Source organism: Salmo salar, chromosome 13 (assembly GCF_965601325.2).
Source record: "Salmo salar chromosome 13, fSalSal1, whole genome shotgun sequence".
Taxonomy (NCBI): Eukaryota; Metazoa; Chordata; class Actinopteri; order Salmoniformes; family Salmonidae; genus Salmo; species Salmo salar.
Window position 1 is genome coordinate 115,275,362 of NC_138303.1, and position 6,875 is coordinate 115,282,236.

Consider the following 6,875-nt stretch of genomic DNA (forward strand, 5'->3'; position numbering starts at 1 on the left):
GGTCTAGGATGTCAGGTAGGGTGGAGGTGATATGATCCTTGACTAGCCTCTCAAAGCACTTCATGATGACAGAAGTGAGTGCTACGTGGCGATAGTCATTTAGTTCAGTTACCTTTGCTTTCTTGGGTACAGGAACAATGGTGGGCATCTTGATTGAATATGTCTGTAAACACTCCAACCAGCTGGTCTGCGCATGCTCTGAGGACGTGGCTAGAGATGCCGTCTGGGCCGGCAGCCTTGCGAGGGTGAACACGCTTAACCTCTTGGGGCTAGGTGGGACGCTAGCGTGCCACCTGTGGTGCACTCCATCAACAGCAGGTGCATTTCAAGAGCGGCAAATTTGAATCCAAATAAATGTCAAAATTCAAATTTTTCAAAAATACAACTATGTTACACCATTTGAAAGATAAACATCTCCTTAATCTAACCACGTTTTACGATTTCAAAAAGGTTTTACGGCGAAAGCATAAATTTAGAGTATGTTAGGACAGTACATTTACAAGAGTTGTGTGTAATGTTTTGTCAAGTCAAAGACAGGGTCACCAAAACCATAAAACCAGCTAAAATGATACACTAACCTTTTACAATCTCCATCAGATGACACTCCTAGGACATTATGTTAGACAATGCATGCATTTTTAGTTCTATCAAGTTCATATTTATATACAAAAACAGCGTTTTACTATGGCATTGATGTTGAGGAAATCGTTTCCCTCCAATAACCGGCAGTCAAGTCAGCGTCACAAATTAAATAATTAAAATTAGAAAACATTGGTAAAATATTATATTGTCATTTAAAGAATTATAGATTTACATCTTTTGAACGCAATCAACTTGCCAGATTTAAAAATAACCTTACTGGGAAATCACACTTTGCAATAATCTGAGCACTGTGCCCAGAAAAATACGCGTTGCGATACAGACTAGACGTCATGTTGGGGAGATCTAAAATCGAAAATACTATGTAAATAATCCATTACCTTTGATTCTCTTCATCAGATGTCACTTCCAGGTATCACAGGTCCATAACGAATGTAGTTTTGTTCAAAAAAGCTCATCATTTATGTCCAAAAATCTCCGTCTCGTTAGCACATGATGTAAGCCAGCCGGACTTCTCGTCATGAACGAGGGGAAAAAATATATTTCCGTTCGTTCAAACATGTCAAACGTTGTATAGCATAAATCATTAGGGCCTTTTTTAACCAGAACATGAATAATATTCAAGGTGGACGAATGCATAGCCTTTTATAACGTATTGGAACGAGGGTACCCAACATGAAGTAGCGCGCCAGGTGTCTAATGGGACATCACCGTTCCATGGCTCTTGTTCGGTCAGATCTCCCTCCAGAAGACTCAAAACACTTTGTAAAGGCTGGTGACATCTAGTGGAAGCAATAGGAAGTGCCAAAATATTCCTAAACCCCTGTGTTTTTCAATGGGATAGCTTTAAAGTCAATACAACACATCAGGTATCCACTTCCTGTCAGAAAATGTCTCAGGGTTTTGCCTGCCAAATGAGTTCTGTTATACTCACAGACACCATTCAAACAGTTTTGGAAACTTTAGAGTGTTTTCTATCCATATATAATAAGTATATGCATATTCTAGTTACTGGGTAGGATTAGTAACCAGATTAAATCGGGTACATTTTTTTTATCCAGACGTGCAAATGCTGCCCCCTAGACCCAACAGGTTAAATGTCAGACGTTGGCCATGGAGAACGAGAGCCCATAGTCGTAGGGAGCGGGCCGCATAGGTGGCACTGTGTTATCCTCAAAGAAGGTGTTTAGCTTGTCCGGGAGCAAGACGTCGGTGGCTGGCTTTCCCTTTGTAATCTGTGATTGTCTGGAGTCCCTGCCACATAAACCTAGTGTCCGAGCCGTTGAATTGCGACTCCACTTTGTCTCTCTACTGCCATTTTTTCTGTTTGATTGCCTTATGGAGGACGTAACTGCACTGCTTGTATTCAACCATATTCCCAGTCACCTTGCCGTGGTTAAATACGGAGTTTCGCAATTTCGGTTTTGCGCGAATGCTGCCAACTATCCATGATTTTTTGATTGGGTATGTTTTAATAGTCACAGTGGGAACAACATCCGCTATACATTTCCTGATGAACTCAATCACTGTGCCAGTGTGTATGTCAATGTTATTCTCAGAGGCAACCCGGAACATATCCCAGTCCAAGAGATGTAGTCAATCACATTCCATTTTGTCACCAAAGCCCCATATACTACCCACTACTGTGACCTATATGCTCTCATTGGATGGCCCTCGCTACATATTAATCGCCAAACGCACTGGCTCCAGGTCATCTATAAGTCATTGCTAGATAAAGCCCCGTCTTATCTCAGCTCACTAGTCACCCTAGCAACACCCACCCATTGCACACGCTCCAGCAGGTACAGTTGAAGTCAGAAGTTTACATACACTTAGGTTGGAGTCATTAAAACTCATTTTTCAACCACTCCACAATTTTCTTGTTAACAAACTATAGTTTTGGCAAGTCGTTTAGGAGTTTTATAGATGTATTATTTCACTTTTAATTCACCGTATCACAATTCCAGTGGATCAGAAGTTTACATACACTTAGTTGACTGTGCCTTTAAACAGCTTGGAAAATTCCAGAAAATGTCATGGCTATAGAAGCTTCTGATAGGCTAATTGACATCATTTGAGTTAATTGGAGGTGTACCTGTGGATGTATTTCAAGGCCTACCTTCAAACTCACTGCCTCTTTGCTTGACATCATGGGAAAGTCAAAAGAAATCAGCCAAGACCTCAGGAAAAAAAAGTGTAGACCTCCAGAAATTTGGTTCATCCTTGGGAGCAATTTCCAAACGCCTGAAGGCCTGATCTGTACGAACAAGAGTACGCATGTATAAACACCATGGGACCACGCAGCCGTCATACCACTCAGGAAGGAGACACGTTCAGTCTCCTAGAGATGAACGTATTTTGGTGCGAAAAGTGCAAATCAATCCCAGAACAACAGCAAAGGGCCTTGTGAAGTTGCTGGAGGAAACAGGTATAGAAGTATCTATATCCCGTGTGGCTCAGTTGGTAGAGCATGGTGTTTACAACGCCAGGGTTGTGGGTTCGATTCCCACGGGAGACCAGTACGGAAAAAAGGTATGAAATGTATGCATTCGCTACTGTAAGTCGCTCTGGATAAGTGCGTCTGCTAAATGAGTAAAATGTAAAAAAATATATCCACAGTAAAACGAGTCCTACATCGATATAACCTGAAAGGCTGCTCAGGAAGGAGGAAGCCACTTCTCCAAAACCGCCATAAAAAAATCCAGACTACGGTTTGCAACTGGACAAAGATCGTTCTTTTTGGAGAAATGTCCTCTGCTCTGATGAAACAAAAATATAACTGTTTGGCCATAATGACTTTTTCCACCACTGCTGATGGGTGACAATATTAGCCGATCACTTGTGAAATAAGAAACATTGCCTTTTTCTCTCAACTTTTTCTAATCATAATAGGATACCTCATGTAGCCTAGCCCATAGTCCTATATGTTTAATAAGGTTAGTAGTCCAAAGTCCTATATGTTTAATAAGGTTAGTAGTCCATAGTCCTATATGTTTTAATAAGGTTAGTAGCCCATAGTCCTATATGTTTAATAAGGTTAGTAGTCCATAGTCCTATATGTTTTAATAAGGTTAGTAGCCCATAGTCCTATATGTTTAATAAGGTTAGTAGCCCATAGTCCTATATGTTTAATAAGGTTAGTAGTCCATAGTCCTATATGTTTTAATAAGGTTAGTAGTCCATAGTCCTATATGTTTTAATAAGGTTAGTATCACACCTCATGTAGCCTAGCCCATAGTCCTATATGTTTTAATAAGGTTAGTAGCACATAGTCCTTTAGTCCATAGTCCAATATGTTTTAATAAGGTTAGTAGCCCATAGTCCTATATGTTTTAATAAGGTTAGTATCGCACCTCATGTAGCCTAGTCCATAGTCCTATATGTTTTAATAAGGTTAGTAGCCCATAGTCCTATATGTTTTAATAAGGTTAGTAGCCCATAGTCCTATATGTTTAATAAGGTTAGTAGCCCATAGTCCTATATGTTTTAATAAGGTTAGTAGCCCATAGTCCTATATGTTTAATAAGGTTAGTAGTCCATAGTCCTATATGTTTTAATAAGGTTAGTAGCCCATAGTCCTATATGTTTTACTAATATTCGGATCACACCTCATGTAGCCTAGCCCATAGCCCAGCACAGCGGATATGGGCTACATATTTTGTGCCAATCTGTCACTTCAAAAGCTCTCAATGGTCCTATAGTCTCTCCAATTGAATTGTGGTTATTGTAGTATAGCAGAATTCAATATAATTCCAATGCAATAACTTCCCCAAAATTGTGCCCCCTCACAGATTTCAACTGCCTTCTTAGTCGTTTTATCCTGCCACTGGGTCTGAGATACAAACAGCTTTTCCTCTTCTGCACAAGCCCAGGGGGGTTTCATCTCATATCTTTCAAAACTATGAATCTGGCCAGCTGTATTTTGTTCTATCTATGTACTCCTCTATCTTCTGTAGTCATAAGAGAATGACTATGTTGAAATGTCGTTATTAATATGATAGTTCCCTCAGTTTGAGTGTAGAGACATAATGTATTCTAAATGTATTCTACAAGCTAAGTGAAAACATGGACTGTAATGTACTGCTGGTGGTGCCCCCAAGTCTTAAAAGTTGCTGAAGTGCCCGAATTAAATGTCAAATAAAAGTTTGCTTCCTCAAAGAATTCCACCACGTGAACCCTCTCCAACTACATGGGGGGTTAGTAGGCTAACAGCCACAAGTGAAGATGAGGTCAAGCATATTTTCTGCCTTGTGAGTAGGAGGTGACTGGAGGTCAAAAGAGGAAAGAAATGGAAAGAAAGGGTGGAATGAAATTAAATAAATTCAGGCATTGTGGTTGAAGTCACCCACTACAATGAGTGGTGATCCATCATCGGGAAACCATCATGGACAGCACACTGTCTTTTAATACCAACACTCAGAACAGCAAGAAAAATAGCCAACAACATCCTGTGCAGACTGAGACAACTGACTGTCAACACCAGGATACCACCCAACTGCTACACCAGACTGAGACAACTGACTGTCAACACCAGGATACTCTCAACTACAACACATGCCATATAGAGAGTGCATTGACTTTTTGTTTCCTGACCTGTGCGGTATGCTGGTACAGTGGGCTGGCACGGTGGGCTGTCAGTGGCCTGGCACGGTGGGCTGTCAGTGGGCTGTTAGTGGGCTGGTACAGTGGGCTGTTAGTGGGCTGTCAGTGGCCTGGTATGGTGGGCTATCAGTGGCCTGGTATGGTGGGCTGTCAGTGGCCTGGTATTGTGGGCTGTCAGTGGCCTGGTATTGTGGGCTGTCAGTGGCCTGGTATGGTGGGCTGTCAGTGGGCTGTCAGTGGGCTGTCAGTGGCCTGGTATGGTGGGCTGTCAGTGGCCTGGTATTGTGGGCTGTCAGTGGCCTGGTATGGTGGGCTGTCAGTGGGCTGGTATGGTGGGCTGTCAGTGGGCTGGTATTGTGGGCTGTCAGTGGGCTGTCAGTGGGCTGGTATGGTGGGCTGTCAGTGGCCTGGTATGGTGGGCTGTAAGTGGGCTGGTATGGTGGGCTGTCAGTGGCCTGGTATTGTGGGCTGTCAGTGGCCTGGTATGGTGGGCTGTCAGTGGGCTGGTATGGTGGGCTGTCAGTGGCCTGGTATGGTGGGCTGTAAGTGGGCTGTCAGTGGCCTGGTATGGTGGGCTGTCAGTGGCCTGGTATTGTGGGCTGTCAGTGGCCTGGTATGGTGGGCTGTCAGTGGGCTGTCAGTGGCCTGGTATGGTGGGCTGTCAGTGGGCTGTCAGTGGCCTGGTATAGTGGGCTGTCAGTGGCCTGGTATGGTGGGCTGTAAGTGGGCTGGTATGGTGGGCTGTAAGTGGCCTGGTATGGTGGGCTGTCAGTGGCCTGGTATAGTGGGCTGTCAGTGGCCTGGTATGGTGGGCTGTCGGTGGCCTGGCATGGCCCTGTCCGGGGTATTGTCGGATGGGGCCACAGTGTCTCCCGACCAGTGTCTCCCGACCTCCACTGTCTTTTTTCTTTCTTCCTTTCTTTCTCGGAGGACCTGAGCCCTAGGACAATGCCTCAGGACTACCTGGCCTGATGACTCCTTGCTATCCCCAGTCCACCTGGCCGTGCTGCTGCTCCAGTTTCAACTGTTCTGCCTGCGGCTATGGAACCCTGACCTGTTCACCGGACGTACTACCTGTCCCAGACCTGCTGTTTTCAACTCTCTAGAGACAGCAGAAGCGGTAGAGATACTCTGATTGATCGGCTATGAAAACTGACATTTACTCCTGAGGTGCTGACCTGTTGCACCCTCGACATCCACTGTGATTATTATTATTTGACCCTGCTGGTCATCTATGAACATTTGAACATATTGGCCATGTTCTGTTATAATCTCCACCCGGCACAGCCAGAAGAGGACTGGCCTCCCCTCAAAACCTGGTTCCTCTCTAGGTTTCTTCCTAGGTTCTGGCCTTTCTAGGGAGTTTTTCCTAGCCACCGTGCTTCTACACCTGCATTGCTTGCTGTTTGGGGTTTTAGGCTGGGTTTCTGTACAGCACTTTGAGATATCAGCTGATGTAAGATGGGCTTTATAAATACATTTGATTTGATAATAAGGGTATCGTCAGGTGGACTGTGAATCTGGACCCTGGTTGGGGGTGCTCCCTACCTGGCTTAATAACGGTATCATCAGGCAGACTGTGAACCTGGACCCTGGTTGGGGGTGCTCCCTACCTGGCTTAATAACGGTATCGTCAGGCAGACTGTGAACCTGGACCCTGGTGGGGGGTGCTC

General features: G+C 44.2%; 1 non-coding gene across 1 annotated transcript; it reads left to right on the top strand.

Annotated features, from left to right (window-relative positions):
* Positions 1–3,045: 3,045 nt before the first annotated feature.
* Positions 3,046–3,128, top strand: trnav-uac (transfer RNA valine (anticodon UAC)). Its single transcript has one exon. It is a non-coding gene; the product is annotated as a tRNA-Val (tRNA).
* Positions 3,129–6,875: the final 3,747 nt, after the last annotated feature.